Genomic DNA, 27,241 nt, shown 5'->3' with positions numbered 1-27,241 from the left:
TTAGGCGTATTCTCAATAAAAACGGAACTAATAAAACGCATCTAAAACCATAATAACCTACCAAATCAAAATCACATAAACAAACAAACATCCACCATACCCAGCTCCCTTAGTTCTCCTCCCCAACCCCATCGGCATCTATTCCAAATCTCAAAATTCCCAACTTCTATATAAGCAACCCCTAAAGCCCCCTCTTGGGTTGCACAGACCACCTTCGCTCCTTTCGGAAACACATTAAATGGCCTGGCCGGGCCCGTGTGCGAAATACGCATCAGTCGGAAAGCGCACGTTAAATCTCCAAAGAAAGTAAGTAAGTAAGTAAGCAAACTTCACTCTGCTTCCACCAATAAACGTCACCAACTCAACAGCCTTCTCTGTCATTCAAGGTGATAGCCAGTCGTGACCGCTGCTACCGACTAATTCCCCCAATTAAGTAGTACACCCAAAAGACAAGCTACGTCACCCAAAAGGCGCGCTACGTCATGTATATTATTATATCATATAATAGTCTATAATTGGTCTTGCTTCAATGTTTAAAGAGTATACATCAGCCTTATCAAATGTATATTATACGGCATAAATATTTTAGTAAGATAAATGCTATCACCTTTAATAATTTGGACCCCCTCAAGGGTTGCAACGGGTGATGCTCCTACATAAATAATACTGCAACGTCGACGCTCGTGTTGCTTGAGCCATTTATTTGATAGACCAGGGCCCTCTTGCACGTGCACAAAGCGATCTTAGCGCTAAGACTATCGTAAGCCCATGTTAAAGTATGGGAGTTACGATCATCTTAGCGCTAAGATCGCTTTGAGCAAGTGGGCCCTGGTAATATCTCGAAGGCATCTACCGGTACATCTCCAAACAAGACTTCAATAATAAGCGTAGAAGGATCATGTATTGCACTCAAGTTATCTTTAATATAATTGAATTCTGTAACCAAATTTAAACTAATGGTTTTTACTGCTGGACGACTACATAACATATGACCTGGGTTTTCTGGCAGGGGAGAGACTAAAACACTTTTTCGTTTTGAGGGGATATAAGCCGCGAGTACGATCCCACTATTTATTATAATATGGAGTGTTAAACTCAAGTATCCTATATGTACAGGTTGATGTTTTAAATCTAATACAGAAATGTTGAGGTCTGAAATAATATCCCGCTTTATTTTTTTATATTGTTATGATGAGAAAGATTCCGTTCTACCGCTATTGTATATGTTTTATCATTTCACGTGTACTATCAGATCAGACGTATACTTAAAGAAATTAGTGCCCTTGTCAGAGAGTGGGATTCACCCCCCCCCCCCCCCCTCTAGCCTAAATTCCCCCCGGAAAAAGGGCTATATAGTTAAATTTCCCCCTGGAAAAATTACTACATAGCCATATTTCCGCTTTAGAGTCAGATTTCCCCCCTTAACACAAGGGGGAAGTATGGCTATATAGAAGAATTTCCCCTTTATCCCTCAGATTTTTCAATGCAGTATTAACAAACATAACCTACTGCGCCATTTAACAAACATTGATCAAACAGCAATGGCAAAGGCGAACTTCTTGCATGCCATATTTGACAGAGAAATTGGAGTTAAACGTGTCTCAATTGAAAACAAGCTTTTAGGAATCCTGTATAACAAGTTTGGTGTTGAAAACATAGACGATTCCGACTTGCCACTTGTTATTCATGCCAGAGAACTCATTTATGAACTGTTGCTGGATACTAGTAAATACTTCACGTTAGTCATTTTCTACAATGCAGTGATTAAGGGTGTATTGGAATCAACAAACAGCAAAACAGCGGAAGAGAGTTACATTTTAGAATTTCTGGACAAAGTTTTGTCCTGTGTTTCTGGCGCAATAGACCAGCTTGAACTCCAAACCTCATCCGAATTGTATGTTCCCAGGAAATACCTTCAACTGGAACAAATGAAGATTTGGCTCTATTTGATTTAAAACAAGGTACATGATATCTTCTTCCAGATGGTAAAACGTCATAACAAGGATATAAAAAGTGATTTGGTTGGTCTAAAATTCTATTTGCAAGCTGTAAAACACGTTGATTGTAAAGAGAGTCCAGACTGTTGAATTTGCATCCTGAGATTTTGCTAGCCACTGTAGTTATTTTAGTTATTTAACCTAAGGGCTGACATTAGTACAGGTCCTAAAAGTGTTGTCGCAAGCATAGCCTGCAGTTCACAACCCTGTGCACTAAACAGAATCCGCTCATCAGTTAATGAACTGAATGAACAGATGACGGAAACAGTACACACGTATATATCTTCCACTGAAACACCAGTTGAAAAACTTGCGGCGTCACCTTTGGCAAGTGATCTTGTTCATGCATGCCTCTGTCCACAAACAGTAAATGGGTACCAGGGAGTTAATGTGGTAATGGTAATGGGAATGGGTAATCTTCTAGCGCCTGACAGGCAGCTTTGGTTGCATATTTCACATGTAGATGCAAAATATACGGACCTCTGATCGGGGCAAGAAACGCCATGAGCAAGCACATATATTTTCGCTATATAAACGTTGTAAAGGGAGTAGTGCACTTTACCGGGCGCACTTTTTCAGATCCAGTTAGCGCTGTGGGGGCTCGAACGCGCTTCGCCGGCTCACCGGTTCTGCTAATTAATGCGTTAATTAGCCGACGCTCTACCACTGGACCACAGGCGCTATCACATGTAATCAGTGCTCGTTCAACGGGTCATTAGAATCCCCATTGACATGCTCGCGTAATCAGTAAACAATGAATTGCGCATGCGTATGACGTCACGGTCCGCGCTCCCATTCATGTTTTCTTGAAATCACACCCGCAATTGTTTTTGTCAGCATGACCGACCAATGGGATTAAAAGGATTAACGCTTGTAAAGGTAAGAATTTATGGCTCACCCTTGCCCAAAGCAGGCTAACCCTAATGACCGAAAACGGGTGTTGGATCGTAAAGACGTGTAAGTTTCCCTAAGACCGATAAACGGGTGTTGGATCGTAAAGACGTGTAAGTTTCCCTAAGACCGAAAAGGGGTGTTTGATTGTAAAGATGTGTAAGTTTCCCTAAGATCGAAAACGGGTGTTTGATTGTAAAGATGTGTAAGTTTCCCTAAGACCGAAAACGGGTGTTGGATCGTGAAGCGAGAGTCACCAGAGCGTGAGGCACGGTAACGGTATAACGAGACAGCAGTGGCACTATAGCGCGGTAATTGAGCGGATGGTAGAGCTCGGGCTGCGCCCGGTAAACTGCATTGTTGCCGTTGTAAATATACTTTATAATATACTTGGCAGTGAGAGACTGAGGATTCTCGATGACAGAAAAGTGATATGTCACTGCTACCATGATAAGGAGAACGACTGCCGTTTATGTTTACAGTGCAGACCTGATAGAAATCAACTAGCCAAGTGTGTTTCAACTAGCAATGTGACGTATTGTTACTGAAGACAGTTGGAAGATTTTAGATTCGCTGATTTACCTCAAATACACAACCAAATAAAAAAACAAAAAACAACACATACCCTACTAAATAAATATATAATAAATAAAACATTTCATTTCGTCAGTGACAAAAGGCTGATCTGATCTGTCGAGTCTGTCGAAATGAACTATCCTCTATTTATTAAAATTAAGAATGTATGGCGCAAAAAACCACAAGATTTTAATCATGGTTTCTCTTGTAGATTACTCCATCAGCCAACTGTACATCTAGGAACTTTTGATAATAGACATATATTTAATTATGGGGGAAATCTGACTGCAAAGCGGAAAATTGGCTATATAGTGTATTTTCCGGGTGGGAAATATGGCCATATAGTGTGCTTTCCGTGGGAAGTATGGCTATATAGCCAGTTTTCCGGGGAAAATTTGGCTATATAGCCCTTTTTCCGGGGGAAATTAGGCTAGGGGGGAAATTCCACTCTCTGACACCGGTAAGTATACTTGCCACATCGCTTGTTTCTTTAACCAATCCTTGGCCATATCTTTAGATACCTTAGCCGCAGTGGCTAATTTTTGTATTGCTCCTATACCTTTCCAATATCCTCGTGGGCTATAGTAAATTTTATTCATTATTAATTAATATTGATGTTTCTTTATATACGACTCATGACGATCGTTGATGCGCATCATCGTTTTGACAGAAAAAAATCCCCCTGTTGTAGCAGTATAGGTATATAAATCTGGCTCCAGTGGAAATGAGACAGAACCATCATTACCTTTAATATTAATAAGCTTTATTGATATGTTTTTTCGTACGAATACCCAGACGTGTAGCTGATTTATTGAGGTACAGATGCTGATATTGAGGTTAAAAGACACAGTTAAAAAAGCTGGATTAGAAGGATTCGACTTAAGTTTAGTAATGAATTGAAGTGCAAGCTGGCCCTTCTTAAACCGAGACAAGGTTGGTTTGCTTCCTCATAGAGACTTTCTACAGGAGAAGTTCTGAAAGCACCTAATCTCAGACCCTGATGGTGAATGCTGCCCAGCTCTCGTAAATATGATTTGCGAGCTAAACCATATAAGAAAACACCCATTGTCTAGTTTAGATCTGACCAATGTTCTGTAAAGATGCATCGCCAGCCCACGTAACATTTGACACATGATATGGCCGATGTGACTTAAAATTTTAACTCACTCACTTAAAATCAAATGCTTAAAGGCACTGGACATTCTTAGTCACATCGGCCGTATCATGACTTTCAAGGGTTAAACACAATAAATACATTGAGACTTATATAAAAATCTGCCAACGAAGGACAGTAAAATAACTAGACGTATCACAAAAAAATAATTAAAACTAGCATGGAATCATAAAATGGATATCACTGTACATAACAATACATTATAAAAACGGGCTATAGATCGCCAGCAACTGAAGGTAGATCACCATACTGGGGACCATGGGAACTTACAGTACCGTTGCTTCCTGCATGGACCCCAGCAGTATTTATACAAAGTTAGCCTAACATATTAAGTGACACATATTCTACGATTAAATATTTATTTGAAAGATGTGGAACTTACGTAACCTCTCAGGGCGACAATAATTTTACAGTACCTTAACCCCCCCTTCAAGGATACCGCCACTAATAATCTCAGTTGCTAGTTTAAGCTACCAATGTTAAAACGGTATACTTTTTACAAAACAAAGTAATCAAAATTTTCAAACAATTCAATTTCCTTTCAAAAAACAATAATTAAATGAGGATTGATATAAAAAAGATCGTTAATAAATTATGTTTTGAAATAGTTGTCCCTTGTGGTGGAAAAGTCTATAAGTCAAACAGGAAGGGATACAGAATGGAGGATCCTCACCTTTTAACAAATATCCGTGTGTATAGCTGGAATGGCCAATACATCGTCGTATAATGACCTCTTCAAATCTGGACTGACAGCCGAAGTAGGTGTAACCATAGTAGGTTAAATGTCATGTAATTTATGGATACCTACTTGACCAATCTAACCAAATGACCAATGGTACTTCCATTTTTTCTCAAACCACATTGAATATTTGTTATAAGATTATTTGTTTCTAAGTACCATATGTATCTGTTATGTATCAGCACCTGTAGCAGTATGCCTAAGGCAGTATTTAGCTCATGAATTTCTGAAATTGTGGTACATAATTAGATGATGAAGAATGTTTAGCTAACGTTTTTTTGCTATATCGGATTTATCAGTTAACAGTGTACCGCCTTCCTAAGATGGTGAACTCTAGAGTTGGAACCTTTACCTTTTATCCTTTGCAGCATATTCCAAACCTTAGACATAGGTGTTCGCGAATTTATTTTAGAAACATAGTTTCGATAAGATTGGCGTTTGTTTTGTTAAAGGTACGACAGACTTTTGCATTTATATTTTAGATTTATTTAAATCATTGACAGTAGGGTGATGGCGGAAATACTTCCCTACCTTTTTCCTAGCTTTCCTAGCATGTTTATAATCGGTGTTAAACCATGGTTTATGACTATATGGATTTGTAGAGGACTTTGGTATGCATTCATCAGCAATTCTATCTAAGATTTCTGAAAGAAATGAACAGGATCAGCAATATCGCTGAAACACTGAATTAGTTTGTGCATAATGTTTGAAATATAGGCCAGTTAGCCTTTGTAAAAACAGAAAATTGAGATTCTCCTTCTTGTCTTCAGGCTATTAAAACATGTCTTCCACACATCCACTTATAATAGAAAGATTAAATTGTTTAATGATCTTGCTACAGGCCAGTACGACATCGTTTTCTGTTGGTTACCCAGCCATTTTGAGATCGTTGGTAACACAATGGCTGCTGCTGCTGCTAAGGCAGCTCTCAACAAATCTGTGACCTCACTTCTTAGATCCTACAATGACTATAAACCTTTATTTAGATGTAACATCAGAGATCTGATGCAGAAGAAGTGGGACACCCAAGTGGGTATAAAAATATTACATGCAATAAAACCAAATATCGGTTACGCCTGCTTGGGTTGTCAGTCCAGATTTGAAGAGGTCATATTAAGACGATGTCTTTCGTATTGGCCATTCTCGATATTCTTATGAATATTTATTAAAAGGTGAGGATCCTCCATTCTGCATCCCTTGTGATGAAAGAATCAAGGTCAACATGTCCTGCTTGACTGTATTGATTTTTCCATCACAAGAGATCAATATTTCAAAGTTTCACCCATAAAGGATCTCTTTAATCTAAGTTCTCATTTAATCATAGGGTGTGTTTTTTTAAATAATAGAATTAATTGATAGATTTTCATGTACATATTTATTTTTTTACGAAATGGTAGTGTATAATTATTGATCGAGATTGTTTGTGGCTGTGGCCTCGAAGGGGGTTGAAGTAGCGTTAAATGTTAGTCCTCCTAAGAGGGTATCATAAGACCACATCATTCAAAGCTTGTTATTCCTACCATAGTTTTTAATCGTAGAATATTTGTACATTTTAATTTGATGGCTAAAATTGACTGAAATCGCCTGTGATGATGTAAATCCTGTTGGGGAACCGTGCAGGTAGCAGAAGTATCCCACGGTGCTTTGTGCGGTGCAACTTTGGTTGCTGGCGATCTATAGCCCGTTTTTTTTATCATAGGTTATTCTTTTAATTGTTCTCAACTAGTTTTAATTTTAAACTGTGATAATCTAGTTATTATACTGTCCATCACCGACAGGTTTTTATTAATATAATTTTATGAACTATTAATGTTCTCGTCATGATATGGCTGAAATATTGCCCATGTGACGTTAAATATTGACTCACTCACTCATGAATATTCTATATGGTATGAATACATTTAATGTAATATTATATAATTCCGTATTGTATGAGTTTATACAGAATGTGTAAGCGTAATGTATTTATCTTTTCTATAGGGTCACTACCAAACAGACTTATGGCTCTTGGATTTATTAATCGTATTGTGAAGCGTGTTTGTTCATTACCGTATATTTTACAGTATAAGTGGTTAGCATTATCTGGTGCCGTTAATGAATGACTGATATGTTTATCAGTTAAAGTAATAATTACCCATGACAAGACTGTGTTACTTATATTTATATAGCATTGATGATTATATTATACTTGTTATTTAAGAAATAAACAACGAGTGGGAGTTGTTATCATACAATAAAACACTGCAGGGTGAATAAACCATGATGTTGATAATGTAGGGGGAAAAGGGCTTCGCTTTAACTGACATGTTTGAAATAAATACCACCATCTGGGACACGATAAAGTTGTCTTTAGGTAGATATGTAATCGTCTACTTTATTTTGAAACACTTTCCACGATACATCTGTGATGTGTAAATTGATTTTTTATGGGATTACTTAAGCCAAGTCGGACAAAACATAATGGAGTGAGTGATTTGGGTTTAACGCTGCTTTTAACTGTATTCCAGTTATATCACTGGGTGTCAGCTTAATGTAGGAGGAAAACCTGAAGTGATCCAGGTCAGAGATGTCTACCACATTGGTGAAACCCACTAGGTAATGGTGCTGACAAACCTAGAAACAGAATTCGAATAAACAATCATAGGTTTCTTGCGTGTCCAAGGGATACAACTCTTCACAGCGAATTGCGGCGCCTAAGACGACTGGGCCACCCGTCACCCAGACTCAATTATTTACAGAATGCCCTGACTTGGCTGGAATATTTCTGAGTGCGGTGTATTACAAAAAAACAACAACCCAAAACAAATCATTATACATCAGAGCTCTACAATAGGAGTAGATGTGGTAACCATGAAAACTTTAAATCCATTTGTATCTGTATCAGTAATAGTGGGGTCACAATACAATTTATATTATGACACAGTAATAATGACAGAACCTGATGGTGATTGATTCAAGTTTAATGTAAACACAAATACATATATCTGGTCCCTTACTGAATGTTTTTCTCTTGAAATTTAACAAACATGATGACGAATAAATACATTGAAATTTACTGTGCACAAAAGGAATAATGCTCCTTTCATGTATGTATGGTGTGGTAAATTGGTACAAAGACCTTTGATAGGAAAGGCTATTTTAACTTGGTTCAGATCTTTGAACATTTACTGAAATACTACTTGACATATTTATCATCCAGAGACACAGGTCCCTGGCAAGTTTTAGTCATAACAGTACCTTTACTATTGTGATAGGCTATTACGTTTTTCATTTGCTCAAAACTCACTAAATTTTGCAAGGATCAAGTAGCCGTTTTTAGAATAACCTTGGCACGAGGTAAACGTAGGCTCCAAAAATGTTAACATTATGGTGGAACCATTCATTATTTCAGTTAACCAATAATAAACATGACCTAATTCAACCGTACAAATATCCATTTATTATAATAAGTCTAATATTGAGCAGCTCAGCTCAGCAGTACTGGTCAGCCAGTCGAACCCTCTCAGCTTGCTCTGGTAGCAAAGTTTGAGAAGCATGTTCCTGCCTCCATTCAGCCAAGTTCTTTGCACCTAGCTCCTGATGCAGCTGCAGTTGTTGCTGCTTAGACTTGACCACTTCTTCGTTCATTCTGTAACCAAAACAATACCATTTTATCTCAGAATCATAGTGACACTATAACACTTACGAAACAGTATATTTCTGTATTTCCCAACAAGCAGAAACAGAAGAAAACCAATTCCCTCCTTTCCTACCTGAAACATGTATCACCAAAAAAAACAACATTTGGACATCAAACCAGGTGACGGCTTACCTCACCAACATTTACCTATTTTCAACTTTCATCCTTATTAATGGTGATTACTTTTTTTTAAGTTGGTGTACAGAATTTTGGTTTGTTCTTACAATGTGGTAAAAAGTTTAAAAAAAAATTGTCTTTAAATGTCTGTGGTCAATATAGAATTTAAAAAAACCCTCTTTTTATATCTTGTTTTCTCTGTATCGGATGGCATGTGATCCTTTCGTAAATGGGACCCAAGAACCAAGATGGAATATCAAGCATGCAGATATATGGCAACAATTGTACTCTCCACATATATATATATATATATATATATATATATATATATATATATATATATATATATATATATAAAGTACTATGTCTGAAACGTGGACTTCATTATTTTATTATATATGAAAGGGTAGTATAGGTAGCCAGATTTACCCCCTATACTGCTACTACAGAGGCATTTTTTATGCAAAAACGACGATGCGCACCAATAATCCTCATGAGACTAAGCTAAATTGTAATGAAAAGGGCTCTAACTCACCACCACCTGAACCCTATCAATTTTTTTTACAAAAATGATTCAATAAGCATCATGACTCTAAACTAAATTGTTATGAAAATATTCTCTATTATTTTTACTCATACACATACCATTATTTTTAACAAAGTGATATTCAACATTTTTACTAAGTTCTTCGTTCATTTTACTAGGAGTCCAGACTGTATACTCTTCTTTGAAATTGGAAAGAAACAATTGATAACCATATTTGCTTGGTTTGACATATATACCTTGAGGCAAATTTCGCCATTTGATAATTTTGTCCTGGGGCCCTTCGATCGCTACTTCCTTTGTTGTCTTGTAATTCTCCATTATTATACTTAGACTTATGTAGGCATTCGTCTAAATGAATGTATGATCCACCGATGTATCCAGGAAACAATCTATTATAACCAGGGTATTTTGGAAAAAGGGGTTTTTAATATTTACTTAAAATATAGTTTACTAAATGAAGCTTTTGGGTAAAATATGGATACATATGAGAGAAGTGACTGTACAGGGTGAGGGCATCACCCCCAGGGCAAATGATTATTGATTTTGCTTCTTTTAAGTGATAGAGATAACTTTTCATTAGTACAATGAAATTAGTAGAATCCGGTCTTGCAATATAAGTACCAGAGGGGAAATGAATGGATGGAACAAACTGTCAGTCTTGAAATGATCAAATATTTCTCACTACTACTGCTTGATTGGAATGTCTGATTAACATGATTAAGTATCTTTTAGGCGCCTTCCAGTTTGACAGAGTGTTGGGTTTTTGTCATAAAGAGGTTGAATTATGAGTATGTTATTATGAGTATATCGGTTGACCAATGAGTTAGGAAATTAGCTGAAGGTTTGGTTAAGAAGGGCTTGATAGAAAAACTGATTGGAACGGAAATTGGGGTTCATATGGAGGTGAGCGTTAGGACTCATTTCACATGACGTCAAATACTATTTCGGTGGGAGGAGCAAAAATTATCATGAATAGTATTTAGTGAGTTGTCCGAGAGTGGTGCGGGGAGTCGGGAGCATACAGCTGAACAGAACGGTTCACTGTGGTTTGGGGATCCCGAGACAGAAAAGAAGTAGAGTTAACGTTCATCAGAAAAACCATCAGGCTCTTCAACCATCATCTAGGTATGTGTTGTATTTATATCAGGCAACAACAAGAATATATCTGAGGACCATGTGTTTGTATTTATGATTAACTCTATCATAAATAAAAAGGACTGGAGCAAACCATCTGACTTGTGATTTTGAAAGAGAGCTACATCATCCCTAGAACCAAGGAGTAGTTGATAAGTAGAAGTGACCATAGGTAGAAGGGTAAAGTACCCGGAACCTAAGGTTACACTATTTTTAATCTCCACCCAGTTCTTTGGTTTTGGCAAGGAATAATTGACGCGCTTGTTGTCCCCCTGTTCTATGAACTTTTTTTTCTTGTCATCACTAATACCACTGGTCTTACTTACAGGAATTTGATCGAATGGCCTAATTCATTGCGTTGTAGTTGGTGAGTTCTGACAACACTAAACGAAACTTCTCCTCGGATATCTTACAATCAGCCATTGCTGTTGAAATATGATCCTCAATGCTCTTTAACTTTGCTTCGGCATGTATACAAATACTGTCAAGTGCTTTCTTTTGCAACTTACGAGAAATAAATTTTATCATATAAGGATTAGGTTTCTCGGCAGGATAAAGCCAATAGAGATGCATACGTGGATAGAGATGCAAATATCAAAGGTCAAGTAGGGACTACTTTCCGTGTTTATAAACAAACATGGCGTCGCCCTTGTCATTCGGCAATCGAGTCAGAATTAACCATCGGGGAATCTTGGAATTTCGAAACAATTGTGCGAGGGCACCAGGCCTATCCAAGCGGGCTCAGTAGCCATATCTGTGCTTATAGACCTCTGCAGCTTTAAACCTTTTCCATAAATTAAAATAGTTGGATTTGTCCGAAATATGTTTGAATCGTTACCTTGTTTCGTTTTGTCGCTGTGTGTACATCTGATTGCACTTCTTAACGTTAAGACAGGACAGGCCGTGACGTCTCAGAGACTAGGGTTAGAGTAGCTTCCCTTTGACAAAGGGCGGCCAGACCATGGATTGCCACGAAATGCGAGTAAGAACAATTGTTGTTTTGCGTATGTTGCTTTGCCACTGTATAAGAAACAGATTTCAGTTGGAACTATATTGGCTACTGTCATTGTCCTACTGACACATCACTTACCCTGTCACGTAATAATTAATATTAATGCGCGCCTTCCAGGAAAACTCGAAATGTTTGTGAGAGAGGGAAAGCGATTTTCAAACACAGAGTTAAAGAATGACATTAGATCTCTATGATAAAGAAGTTATCACGCTTGTGTGTTTGGGGATGGTAAATATCCTGTATTAGGAATAAACACTACGTATTAAGCTCACCAAGGCTCGCTAAATACAATGTTTATTGTATTACAATAGGTACGATAGGCGTGGCTATTATAGTTGATAATAAACCAACACTGGCTACACCAAGTCCCATGCCAGCTGTTACAGTGGGCACTGTCAACTCCGTCGAGAGCATTCACAGCTCTGACACTTTATATAATCGAAGTCTCCACTCCCTCTCCTTCTCTATTCAATGTTTTATGTGGCTTATTTGATGTAAACGAAATCTGTCAACAGTATATATCTTTTCAGATGCTTCATCGAGCACCCAATATAAACCCATAATATATATTATTATATTATATAAGAGTCTATAATTGGTCTTGCTTCAATGTCTTGAGAGTATACATCAGCCTTATTAAGTAAGTAAGTAAGCGAAATGTTTTCACTTTTATTAACTTGGACCCCCTCAAGGGTTGCAACGGGCGATACTCCCATATAAAGCCATTTAATTGATAGACCCGGTAATATCGCGAAGGCATCTTCTGCCGCATCCCCAAACAAGACTTCAATAATAATTGTAGAAAGATCAGATACAGCATTCAAGTTATTCAATATATATAATTGAATTAAGTAACCAAACCAAAACATTTTTTAATGATGGATGACTCAATAATATATGGCCTGGGTCATCTGTCAGGGAGCCACTAACACACTCTTTCGTTTTGAGGGGATATAAGCCCCAAGTAGTAGTTTAGGTAATAGGGGTTCTGGACCACTTCCACTGGAGCTGGATTTATATACCTATACTGCTACTACAGGTGGCATTTTTTATGTGTAAATGACTATGCGATTCAATGATAGTCATGAGATTAAGTTAAATTGGCTCTAGCTCACCAATACCTGGGGCCAATCATTGCTTTAGATGAGTCTAAATGGTAATAAAAATATTCTTCATTATTTTTATCAATAAAGCGATATTCAACATTTTTATTAAGTTCTTCGTTCATTTTACTAGGAGACCAGACTATATAACTACACTCTTCTTGTAAATTGATAAGAAACAATTGATAACCGTATTTGGTTGGTTTGACATCACTGATATAATAAAAACCTTGTGGTAATTCTCTCCATTTAATAGCTTTTTCGATCTCCATTATTATATATATTTATGTAAGCATTTGTCTAAATGTGATCAAACGATAGTAAGCAATCTATTTTTAATCTCCAACCAGTTCTTTGGTTTTGGCACGGAATAACTGACGCGCTTGTTGCCTCCCCTATTCTATGAACATTTTTTTCTCATCCTCGCTAATACCACTGGTCTTATGAGATTTTGATCGAATCTCCTGCTTCATTGCGTTGTATTTGGTGAGTTCTGACAACACTAAACGAAACTCATCTTCGGATATCTTACAATCGACCATTGCTGTTGAAATATGATCCTCAAAGCTGTTCAACTTTGCTTCGGCGAGTATCCGAATACTATCGTGTTTTAAGGCTTTCTTTTGCAACCTATGAGAAATGAATTTTATCACTATTCCTGCCAGTCCCGAGACTCCAGCGGCTATTTCCATGCCGAGCACGATAGGCGCGGCGATTATAGTTGATAGTAAACCGACACCAGCTACACCGAGTCCCATGCCAGCTGCTACAAGTGTGGTGTCAACTCCGTCCAGAGCATTCACGGCTCTGCGATACTTTTTATACAATCCAAGTCTCAACTCCCTATCCTTCTCTATTCGATGTTTTATGTCGCTTATTTGATGTAATCGAAATCCATCTTTTCAATTGCTTCATCGAGCGCTGGATATAAACTCATAGTGTATATTACGAATATATAATAGTCTTTAATTGGTCTTGCTTAAATGTTTTGAGAGTATACATCAACCTTATCAAATGTATATTATACAGCAAGAATATCTTAGTAAGAGAAATACTACCACTTTTAATAATTTGAACCCCCTCGAGGGTTGCAACGGGCGATGCTCCGACATTAATAACTAGAAAGTGTTTTTACTCGTAAAAACATATGTCTCCCCCCACTCCCCTAACCCCCATTCATTCGTTTACTTCACGTTAAACCCCATCTCTTCATTCCCACCCTCCATTACTAAATAACAGAGACAAAAATAGAACTCCTAGAAATTTCAAACAACTAATGGGCACCACTTCAGGACTTGAATAATATGTTACAACTTCATGAAATAATATTGAACAGTTTTTGAGTTATGGTCCGGAAACAAAGCTTACCCCCATTCAGAGTCTATGTTCAACTTATCTCCATGGAAACGAGAAAAAAAAAAAATGTCAAAAATCTCTAAATAGCAAAAGGCACCACTTCAGTGCTGGGTTAATGTGTATACAAAGTTTCGCGAAAAAATATTAAACGGTTTCTGAGTTATGGTCAGGAAACAAAGCTTACCCCCATTCAGAGCCTATGTTCAACTTATCTCCATGGAAACGAGAAAAAATAAAAATGTCAAAAATCTCTAAATAGCAAAAGGCACCACTTCAGTGCTGGGTTAATGTGTATACAAAGTTTCGCGAAAAAATATTAAACGGTTTCCGAGTTATAGTCAGGAAACCAAGCTTACCCCCATTCAGAGTCTATGTTCAACTTATCTCCATTGAAACGAGAAAAAATAAAAATGTCAAAAATCTCTAAATAGCAAAAGGCACCACTTCAGTGCTGGGTTAATGTGTATACAAAGTTTTGCGAAAAAATATTAAATGGTTTCTGAGTTATGGTCAGGAAACAAAGCTTACCCCCATTCAGAGTCTATGTTCAACTTATCTCCATGGAAACGAGAAAAAATAAAAATGTCAAAAATCTCTAAATAGCAAAAGGCACCACTTCAGTGATGGGTTACTGTGTATACAAAGTTTCGCGAAAATATATTAAACAGTTTCCGAGTTATGGTCAGGAAACAAAGCTTACCCCCATTCAGAGTCTATGTTCAAGTTATATCCATGGAAACGAGAAAAAATAAAAATGTCAAAAATCTCTAAATAGCAAAAGGCACCACTTCAGTGCTGGGTTAATGTGTATACAAAGTTTCGCGAAAAAATATTAAACGGTTCCTGAGTTATGGTCCGGAAACGGTGGGAACGCCGACGCCGACGCCGACGGGAACCGTGCCAAAAACAATATGTCTCCCTCCATTCTGGGGGAGACATAATAATACTACAACGTTGACGCTCGTGTTTCTTGAGCCATTTAATCGATAGACCTGGTAATATTTCGAAGGCATCTACCGGTACATCTCCGAACAAGACTTCAATAATAAGCGTAGAAATATTAGGTATTGCACTCAAGTTAACTTTAATATCATCGAATTCTGTAACCAAATTTAAACTAACATTTTGTAAGGCTGGACGACTATATAACATATGACCTGGGTTTTCTGACAGGGAAGTGACTAACACACTTTTTCGTTTTGACGGGATACAATACGATACCACTATTTATTATCTTAGTTAAATTATGTCTCTTACCCATCATCACATAAGGTAGGGTAATGACGATATTCAATAGCCACTCGATGTTTGCTCCGACCATAGTCCATTTATTCTCGCCGTTGAGAATAATATTGTACGAAGTGTTTTTAAGGAGTCTACTAACGTCGACATCGCTTAAATCTAAATGTAACTTCTTTCCGCTTGTATACATTATCGTGTAAGTGTAAAGCGTATAACTTACCATTGGTACCGGGTTTACCGAATCCTTCTGTGTCTCCGAGATCGGAAAGCGCAATTGTATTACATTATCTGAGCGTTCCAGGGCCTGATGCATCAACCATTATTTATAATATGGAGTGTTACACTTAAGTATCCTATATGTACACATTGGTGTTTTACATCTAATACAGAAATTTTGAGGTCTGAAATAATACCACGCTTTAATTTTTTATATTGTAATGACGAGAAAGATTCCGTTCTACTGCTATTATATTTTTTATTTTTCACTGGAATAGAATATTATTTGTCGTGCTTATTTGATCAAGATGGATGCACAACTCTTTATAGGGAACTAAATCAAACAATGTCTCTCCATTTAAATGTTGACTTGAATATTGCTAAAATTCCGCGTGTAAATGCAAGTGTAGCTGATAAGTTCCCTACAATCCGTACACCTTTTTCTCCAGTGTCGAATTTCAACATCCCATTCGACTCATATTGTGTTAGACTAATTCCATTAGGCTTAAAAATTTCATCATTGAGTGAGCATACGCTGTAATACCCATCAGGTATAATAATGAATTTTTCAATTAGATTTAGTTCATCTAATATCCATATCTTATTATTACCTCTCGCAGCATTTATATTGGTCCACAGCGGGTAATACGTTACATCGCATAGAGCGACTTCGAGCTGACCATCCGAGTTATCGATAGTACGAAGCAGTTGAATAGACTGACCATTTGTTATTCCCGGGAGTGTAACATACATATTAAATATACAATGATACTATATCATAACTTAAATATGGAATCAACCATTATTTATAATATGGAGTGTTACACTTAAGTATCCTATATGTACAGGTTGGTGTTTTCCATCTTATACAGAAATTTTGAGGTCTGAAATAATACCCCGCTTTAATTTTTTATATTGTAATGTTGAGAAAGATTCCGTTCTACCGCTATTATATTTTTCATTTTTCACTGGAATAGATCTGAGCAGAGTTGAAGGACTTTCGAGTTGAATATTATCCGTCGTGCTTATTTGATCAAGATGGATACACAACTCTTTATAGGGAACTAAATCGGGTAATGTATTTCCATGTATTGTTATGTTGGATTGTCTATATTCGGGGAGTGGTGTGAATCCAAGTGTAATTGCTATGGCCCTGTAAAGATATACATTTTTTTCTCCAGAGTTGAATTTCACTGTCCCATTTGACTCATTTTGTGTGAGACTAGCTCCCATAGGCTTAAAAATTTCATCATTGAGTGAGCATACGCTGTAATACCCATCAGGTATAAAAATGGTGTCGCCAATAATATATTCGTTTATCATTATATTTATCCCATTATTTCTTTTCGCAGCACTTATATTGGTCCACAGCGGGTAATACGTTACGTCACAGATGGCTAATACGAGCTGACCATCCGAGTTATCGATTGTATGAAGCAGTTCAATAGACTGACCATTTGTTATTCCCGGGAGTGTAACATACATATTAAATATACAGTGATCGCTCGCTATTGCGCTCTTCGATAAAGCGCTACTTCGGTTACTACGCGCGGTAACACATGGCTCCCAAAATTTATGTACACTTTTATTACTGATAGTTTTACACAGACATAACTGTATCGTTGTTCGTTGTTCATTTGCACATAACGCTTCTCATTGCATAATCAACCGTTTATCGCTGAATGGAGTTCTAATAATCTGTTTGAAAACATCCGCGGCAAGTCCCGGAAATACGATTGTTCAACTAGTTAACTTTTCACACTATCGACCTTTGATCTTAGAAGCGCATGCATACAATAAAAGAGAACCACAAGCGAAGTTTATATTCTTAATTAGTACAATGATAGTATATCATAACTTAAGTATGAAATCGACTTACATTACTAATCAATCAATTATAGTAACTGCCTCTGGTGCTGAATTTTTCGTTAAATTCCCCGATATCTTTGAAAAGTACAGGGTCACGGCAACTAGCGAGAAAATGGTGCACGATTAGTTTCACAATCCGATGCAATTTTGGCAGAATCAGTTAAACTTTGCCGTATGGTGTGCCACAACGGGATGTGGTGTATCTCTTTATGCTCCAGGATTTTAACTGAATAAGTCTGTTATAACATTTCACGTGTACTATCAGATTAGACGTATACTTAAAGAAATTAGTGCTCCATTACCGCAGGATCGAGCGTGGAATTCCACAAATAATAATTATGATAGGTCCGCGTATGAGCGTATTTGTCAGGAATTTAATGTTTCTACGAGTAAAGATTGGCGTATTAAAGGAGCAAACCATGGTCTAGGTGTTCCTTACACAGAGGAAAAAATATCCGTCAAAGAAGAAAGCGATTATGTATATAAAGTACTTAATAAATTTCGAGTTAATTTTGGTAAGTTGGAGAGTACCAGCAAACTTTACGCAAGAATGTATGATCATTTTCTAAAAACCGGTGATTACTATAAAGGCTGGGAACTTTATAGTAACGATTGGAGAGGGGATATTATGAGTTTTAAGAGTGGTTTAATTTACATTGTTACAAAATTTATACAAATACCGATGACGCTTGGAATGAATTTCTTAATGATAAAACGGAAAATAATTTTACTAACCCAGGATTTGTAAGAGTTAATGAATCGATAAGAACTTATGTATGGGCAATTCTCGGAGCACAATCGCAAACACGAACGTCCATTATCGGTTCAAACGTCCAAACATGGAGGACGCCATTAATTCACCAGTTGACATACCATCGTCTATAAAATGTTTTCAAGATGTATTACAGTACGCTCAATCCAAAGTGGACTACGTTTATGCGCCGGGACTATACATGTCTCCGAGTAATATGGAACTTAAGATCGGTCAAGTGATAGGCTATAATAATAAAATTGTTATCGCTACCGATCAACAAAAACCAGGTATAAATTCAGATATTAACGTCGAATTAATAACGCAAACAATCACAGGCGAAAAGGGAATAGTCAAGCCACAAACACCACATGTTTCACAACCATCTACTGACGCACAAGTACTACCGCATATTGTGGCTAAAAATCAACAACATATCGATGAAAAAACAGCGCTTGTAGTTGGTGGAGTTGCGGTTGGTTTACTCATGATTTGGTTAAATAGTTCTTAGCAAATACGTACAATAGCCCTGCAATTGCTACGATCAGCCCCCACAAGTTTTGACTAAGCCAAGTGGTGGTCTTAGCTAATAAATTCAATAGCCAGGAAACAACACTCCCTATTATACCGGGAAGTACGTCCGCGGCTTTCTCAGCGAGCTTTCCCAGTGCTGAACCTAATGCTTTTAAATGCTTTTTTATCCACTCTTTTATACCACTAGGTAGGCGGAGATCCGCCACCACCTGTACCACCTGTGCTGCCACCGGTTAACGCGATATAATAAATCCCAACGCGGTTAAAATTCTGGCAATTGTTATTCCCTGTTCTCTGAACAATGTTTTAATTTTATTGGCCAGTGTAGTGTCATCGTTGAGGACTCAATCGATAGTTTCTCGAATACGACTGATTTGCGAACGAAGTGCCTCTCTATAACTGGAAGCTGCTTCGATGCGGCCGATCTTTCGTCTTCTAAGTTACGCAATCTTTCCGCTACGCGGCGTCTACTGAACTCATCGCCCGCCTGTTCAAGTTTTGTTTTCACGTAAACTATATGCTTGTCGATTTCGGATATCTTGGCCATATTATTTGTAAGTTCTCCTCGCATTGTTCGCATTGCCTTGTCAAGACCTCGTAATTCCCTAATACTGAACTCTAAGGATGGTGATACCTGTAACTGAGGATCATCAATGGTCAAGATTTCTCCGAGTCCGTTCCAGGCCACTTTCGAGGAGGCCTCCAAATTATCTGTGTTACTGAGTTCATCCCGCACAGTCTTAAGAACCTTAGTAGTCTTCGCGGAAAGTCGTGAGTAGTCCACAAAACCTAATTCATTGCGAATAAGGTTGATACCACCACGACGTCTGGCTAACGTAGACAAGGCTAGGGGCTTACGAGTACGAGAATGCATAAGGTCAATATCCGGTTCACCAAGCAGTCGCAATATTACTTTACTATCTATCGTAAACTTTGAATAGTCACGATCAATAGGACTAACATCTTTAAAGTTATCGAAATAATCATTGACGGATAGTTTCAAAAGTTCATCATCGACGGTTGATTGTAAAAGTTCATCGTTAAGATTCATAAAGCTGGTTTCATCAGAATCTTCGATTGGATTCTGGTAATCAAAGTCATCAAAGGTATCTAGATCAAAATCAGTCATTTTTATATTAAACATAGGGTACATGTTTTCAATATAACAATGTCTTCGCAATACGGACGCAAGTTAAACCCACAAGGTAGACTTCGAGATCTATTAGGGGTCAAAGCAATTCGTCAGTCTGTAACTATAACTAATAACCCTAGTACCATCGATCAGAATCAAACGCTTCTGGTTCGCTTTCCTAATCTTGGCGATAGGTTAGAATACGAACTCACTTTTAATGACTACGGTAGATTAATCAGATCTGGTGAAGATGCTAGCTATTCCATTGACAATATCTCGCTCGAGTACGATATGATAACGGATCCCGAATTAGCCAGACAAATTCGTAACCATTATACCGGAAGTTTAGCCATTTTGTAAGATCGCATGCTGCGACACCGAAAGATCACGAGGGACAGAAAAGATATGATGTGGAATATCAATCTAAACGTCCCGAAGAGGTCGTTGGAGGGTATTTTAATGTTGTTCGAGGACCCCTCCGATGCGTTTAAAAGAAATACTGAGAAGTTCTACAATGCCAAGATTACAAAAGTAGAATTGACTATCGAGGGCGTGCCTAATCAACTATATAGTCAAGGAATGCTAGCGTATCACCAGTGGGATGAGATTAAAAAACTTCCTTCTATAAAACATTCCCCGGAAGTTAACGCGGTCGTGAAAGATCTGTCTCTCGGTAGTGTATCGATGGGTGAATACCTCACCACGAAGTACGCGCTATGGCTCGACATGCGAACAACGGACGATGACCAACTACATGGCAGTGGGAGGAGAATAGAAAATGCTAGCGAGGGTGTCACCATACAGATAACGAAGCTCCAGGGGTGGTAAATTAAACATTTATTTGTATGTGATTATGGATGCGCAACTTAGTATACAGAATGGAAGATTCGTGCAAGCAATCTATTAATAATCTTTTACCTAAAGATCCTCACTGCGCTATCATATGCGGGCAAACGGTCTGCGGAAAAACAGCTTTTATTCTAGATATTTTACAAAGTCATTATCGGGACGTTTTCAATCATATTATTATTCTGTGCCCGACTATAAGCTTTAATAAAACATACCTATCGAGTGATTGGGTAATGAATGATCCCGGGGTACACATAGTCGATCCGGGCGATCGTTTACAAGACTGTCTCCGAGTATGTCACGAAAAATACAAAGGAGAATCAACCCTTTTCGTAATAGACGGCTGCAGCGCTAGTAAAGAATTAACAAAAAAGAAAGATATGCTTTCGTATTTAGCATTCTCCGGTCGGCATACTCAACATAGCATTTGGGTACTTACTCAAAAATACAACTCTGTCCTGAAAGATCTAAGAGAGCAGACCAAATGGGTAGCGCTGTTTCATTGCAAAGATCGAGATTCATTCGAGGAATGTTTACGGGATAATGACGTCATTTATACCAAGCCCGAACGAGATAAAGTCAGAAAACTGTTAGCGGCAACGAAGCACTGTAAACTCGTATAAAAAAACGATCAACCAGCTGCTTATGCAATTGCTTAGCAAATATAGCAAAATTATAGCAAAATTATAGCAAAATGTAGCAAAAATGTAGCAAAATGTAGCAAATTGAACATTAGCGGCTAATATGGCATAATGTGTCTCGTAATCATCATTCTTTCGCAACAGTTCACTATTACGGGATGTATTGGATATGCCATACTATATTATGTTAGACTTAAATATCTCCTTAGGTATAAGATTATGGAATGCGACGAACTCATCGAACAAATGCTCAAAGAATCTGATGTTGATCAACAAGTTACAGATAAATCTTTAGATAAACATAGAGAAAGAATCGCGGCTTTGGTAGCCGGTGGAAAATGCTCCCAATATTTGGGAGAAAATTATACCATCGAAAAAATTGATAACATGACCTACGAAGAGATTAAAAAACTGTACGCTCGTTACGAGTCTAGACTGGGAGCTACCATGACTAAAACGATAGGGTCGGCTATGTTACAACTATATACAGTCGTAGCTAGTACGTTTCTCCCTATCCCGGCAAAACATCGCATGTATTTATGCGAATCTCTCGAGAAAGACCCATTCATCGAACACGCTATAAGCTCAGTGAGCTGTGAGTTTTATCATAGATACGGAATGTTCTTAGCTCCACTCACCACAGCTGTAATAACGGCTAGGTATTGTCAATTTAAACATACGTGCCCACTTAATAATGTAAAGAACGAAGTTCAAATAAATAATGGAGAATCAACAGGTGACACCACAGATTGTGAACCAAACTGCACAACAGATTGTGGAAACGCAACAACATGTGAACGAGGAACAACTAGTGAATGAGAAACCAGCGACTGCACCACAAACACAAAAACAACTCAGAGTTACTAAGAACCCCCCAAAAATAGCTGCAGGAAGAAAGGGAGGACTCGTGAGGAAAGCGAAATTAATAAATAATTCCAATATTAATCCGATTAAAACATGCGCACTAGTAGGAGTTGCTGGTATAGCGGCTGTATGGTTCTTTTATAAGACCGGAGAAGAGAAAACGTCACCCCCAATGCAACAACAAGTTCAATTAGAGGTTAGCCCCCATATATGCTATAAGAAGCGTGACTACTCCAGTTACAGACGGTAAAATGTTGGTAAACGCAACGTATCTTTCAGCGGTGGTCACCGGCTTGGCCATTGACTATGCTCGTATGGCTAAAATGATTACTAAAGCCACACCTCCCAAGCTAGATTTTAATAGTTTTGACATCGGTATGATGGTTCTGGATATTGGATTGGCTATGGCAACGAAGGATATGCTCATCAAACAAAGGCTTATCCCGGAAGACATAATGAAGTAATTAAACATTTGAATATTTTATATTCATATACTATGGCATCAATTGCGATGATGGTCGGTGGAGCTATTGTTAATGCTCTAGCTTTTTCGGGGAGTAATTATTTATTTTCTAGTATGAGGGAATCAAACGCTAAAGAAGTTGAAGAGGAGCGTAAACGACATAACGAAGCAATGGAACAACTCCAAGCAGCTCAGTCACAATATACGCGGCAGAGAATGAAGAGATTAGACTTTATTCATGAAAAACTGCTTAAGGAAGGACATTCAATTCAAACGTTTAAGGATGTCGAATCTGCCATGCACGAATACTTCCTCGTTTATGGGAAAAAACCCGACCCAATACCGAGACCAACAATGAGTCAGTTTTATACACCGTCAGAGGAACAAAAGAACCGCGAGGTCACATTTGTGATTATGGGATTGACTGCTGTATTGATTTTCAGCTATACCATGACCTAGTTAGCTAATCTATAAATAGCGTTGGCTGAGAGCTAATCAATAGTGTAGATGTGATTTGCATTTAGACAAATGATATGATGGATGTATAACCATGAATAATTGCAAATTTACACTCATGGGTAAGAAGACTCTATGTAACCGACGCTGTGTTGAAATTTACTGCGGCATACACAATTATTACATCAGGCGCGGAAACATCAAATATACGTGTTCTGTATGCGGGATAGGGGTCAAAGGTCGTTATTGTTTATGTAAGGAACACGGTGCTGATAGGGTCAGGAACCAGATTATTTATGCTAGGAAGAGAGATTACATCAATGAGAGGAATAGATTGGGGAGAATACGTATTTAGATATATGAAAAACAACCAATTAGACATTTGACTCATTTTGCATACACCATTCAACCACAATGGTTATTGTCAGAGATGGCAAAGCAACGTGGTCTACATGGATATTCTCGAATGAGAAAAACTGAATTGATTACCTTACTAGGTTTGGAATACAACAAACCCCGGACTGTTAGAGACCTCAAAGCTCGAGCGAGAAACAGTGGGCTGAGAGGTTATTCTCGAATGAGAAGAGCTGAATTGATCGCTTTACTAGATAATAATGATGATGATAAACAACAAGAATTAATATTTGTACCCATATCCGCCGGCGTTGGTAAATATCTAAGAGGTTGGAAGATGGATATTAATTCCAACATGGATGTTAGCGATATTAAGCCCATCATATGGAGTAAAATTAACGAGGAGTTAGATGATTTACAGAGTATAAAATACCAGCTGACGATTAAAATGTTATTGAGTAAAAGTAACACAAATAGCACCGAATATACCGAACTATATTTCCGTAGCAATCAAGAAGTTATAACGAAATCCGATACTATAAACGCATCATTAGATATATCAAGTCAGAGGATACAGGAAACTTTAGAACGCTGGACTAATAGAAGTTCGGGTTGGGGTGTGGATAGAATCGATAGTTTATATTTAGATATAGCAAATTATATGCCCTTCAAAGGTGGTTCTTATATAGATTTACCCCCATACTATAAGAAGAAAAAAGCCATAATTAACGTAAAAAATAAATCCGATGACTGTTTAAGAATGATGATAAGATCTGCATTGTTCCCCGTAGACAAGCATCCGGATAGACCTTCTAGCTATCCCCAAAACGATGGACTCAACTTCGATGGTATAGACGAACCTACACCAATATCACAAATTGATAAGGTGGAAAAGCAAAATAATTTAGCTATAAATGTGTAGGACATTCTAAAGGAATTGTTGTACACAGGATAAGCTCCGCTCCGGAACATATTCCCAGAATCAATTCATTTCTGATCGAAAAAGATGGTAAATATCATTATACGTGCATAAAGAGTTTAAACAGGCTATTATACGATCAAACTAAATATAAGGGAAAGAAATATTTCTGCAAAAGATGCCTACATGGGTACAGCAGACAAGATCTATTAGAAGAGCATAAAGAAGACTGTAGAGGTGTTGGACAGACCGCTATCAGGATCGATATGCCTAAAGAGTGAAAAAATATATTAAAATTTGAACATTATTGTAATCAAATGCCAGCACCGTACGTAATTTACGCCGACTTCGAAGCGCTTATCAAACCCATAGAAAATACCAACCGTAGCAATCAAGATTGTAGTTTTACGTACAAAACTCAAGAACATATTCTTTGTGGGTTTGGATATATAGTTGTAAGGTATGATGGGAAAACAAACCCGCCTGTGATTTACAGAGGTCCTAGAATATCTACAAAATGAAGAGAGAATAATCAGGGAAAAATTATCGTGTAAGAAACCCATGACGAGGGATGATTGGAGGGCCCATAAGAAGTCAACTAGTTGTCATGTTTGTAATAAACCCTTGAATGGGGATTCCGTAAGAGATCATTGTCACGTCACGGGTAATTATCGGGGAGCCGCGCATAACGAGTGTAACTCGAAACTAAAAATGAATTCTCAAATAATACCCATCCCCGTTGTGTTTCATAACCTTAGAGGATACGATTCACATCTCATTATGCAAGCTATCTCAAAGACCGACGGCGGTTTAACGTGCATTCCTAACAATATGGAAAAATACATATCGTTCTCATTGACTCAACCTATACATTATAGGGACAAGGATGGGAAATCTAGAATAAAGCAAAGTAATGGGCTTAGATTCATAGACTCCGTACAGTTTCTGTTATCTTCCCTGGACAATTTAGCTAATGCGAACAATCCCAATGACTTCGCGATAACAAATCAATATACCGATAAGATAACTCGTCATTTGTTGCTGAGAAAAGGTGTATATCCTTACGAATATATGGATGATTGGTCTAGATTCGAAGAAACTAAATTACCACCCCTCGAATCATTCTATAGTAACTTAACAGAATCTAAAATAACAGATGCCGATTATGAACACGCTCTTAAGGTCTGGGATAAATTAGGTTCTAAGAATTTAGGCGATTATCACGATCTGTACTTAAAAACCGATGTACTGTTACTCGCCGATATATTCGAGATATTTAGAAAGACGTGTTTAAAACAATACGGCTTGGACCCGGCATGGTACTATTCCAGTCCCGGACTATCGTGGGATGCATTGTGGAAGAAGACCGGCGTAGAACTAAAACTTCTCACAGATTACGATATGCACTTGTTTATTGAGAAAGGATTAAGAGGTGGTATATCGATGGCGGCGAAAAGGTATTCTAAGGCTAATAAAAAATTAGTGGAAGGATACGATCCGAGTAAACCCAACACGCATATATTATATCTCGACGCTAACAATTGGTACAGATGGGCTATGACTATGAGTCAACCTTTACCCACGGGTGGTTTTGAATGGGTCGATGATATCGATGTGAATAATATCAATGAGAATAAAGGGTACATACTAGAAGTTGACTTGGAATATCCAAGTTCGTTACATAAAGATCATAACAGTTATCCGCTAGCTCCAGAAAGATTAATGGTTAATAAAGATTGGATGTCGGAATATCAACGCTCTTTGATGGGTAACAGTAGGTAAGCTAACGTAGAAAAACTCGTACCAAATTTGATGGATAAGACAAAATATATAGTTCACTACAGAAATCTCCAGTTATATCTATCGTTAGGTATGAAACTTAAGAAAATACACAGAGTTCTTAAGTTTGATCAAAGTCCTTGGATGGAGCCCTATATAAGGTTGAACACAGATTTAAGAAAGATAGCCACCAGCGATTTCAAAAAGAATCTATATAAGGTCATGAATAACTCGGTATTTGGTAAAACTATGGAGAATCTAAGGAAGCGTGTTGATGTTAAATTAGTCAGATCTAATGAGGAAGAAAGACTCGGGAAACTCATAGCCAGTCCGGCTTTTAACAGAAGCAAGATATTCGATAACGACTTAGCCGCGTTGCATATGCAGAAGAGTAACATAAAATTCAACAGACCGGTGTACGTCGGTATGAGTATTCTCGACCTGTCAAAACACTTAATGTATGACTTTTATTACAACGAACTTAAGAAGCAATACGGCGATAGATGTGAGGTGTTATATACCGACACAGATTCTTTGTTGATGGAAATACAAACCGAGGATGTGTATAAAGATATGGCAGAAAAAATAGATATGTACGACAAGAGCGATTACCCTAAAGATAATCCACTGCACAGCATAGTAAATAAAAAGGTAAGATGAAGGATGAATGTGCTGCGACCCCTATAGCGGAGTATGTAGGATTAAGACCTAAGATGTATTCTATAAAGAAGTCCGATAATGGAGAGATAAGAAAAGCTAAGGGCGTTAAGAAGTATGTGGTAAAAAAGCATATCAAACACGAACAGTATAAAGAAGAATTATTCAACGGTAGAACGTTCAAACACGA

At 37.7% G+C, this 27,241-nt stretch overlaps 1 pseudogene; it reads right to left on the bottom strand.

Annotated features, from left to right (window-relative positions):
* Positions 1-8,369: 8,369 nt before the first annotated feature.
* The window catches only part of LOC139463338 (uncharacterized), a 57,383-nt pseudogene continuing 38,511 nt past the window's right edge, over positions 8,370-27,241 (bottom strand).

This window comes from Haliotis cracherodii, unplaced genomic scaffold, assembly GCF_022045235.1.
Source record: "Haliotis cracherodii isolate W230 unplaced genomic scaffold, xgHalCrac1.p SCAF_16, whole genome shotgun sequence".
In the NCBI taxonomy this organism is placed as follows: Eukaryota; Metazoa; Mollusca; class Gastropoda; order Lepetellida; family Haliotidae; genus Haliotis; species Haliotis cracherodii.
Note: the sequence above shows the minus strand (reverse complement) of the source record. Positions and strands in the feature narration are given on the sequence as shown.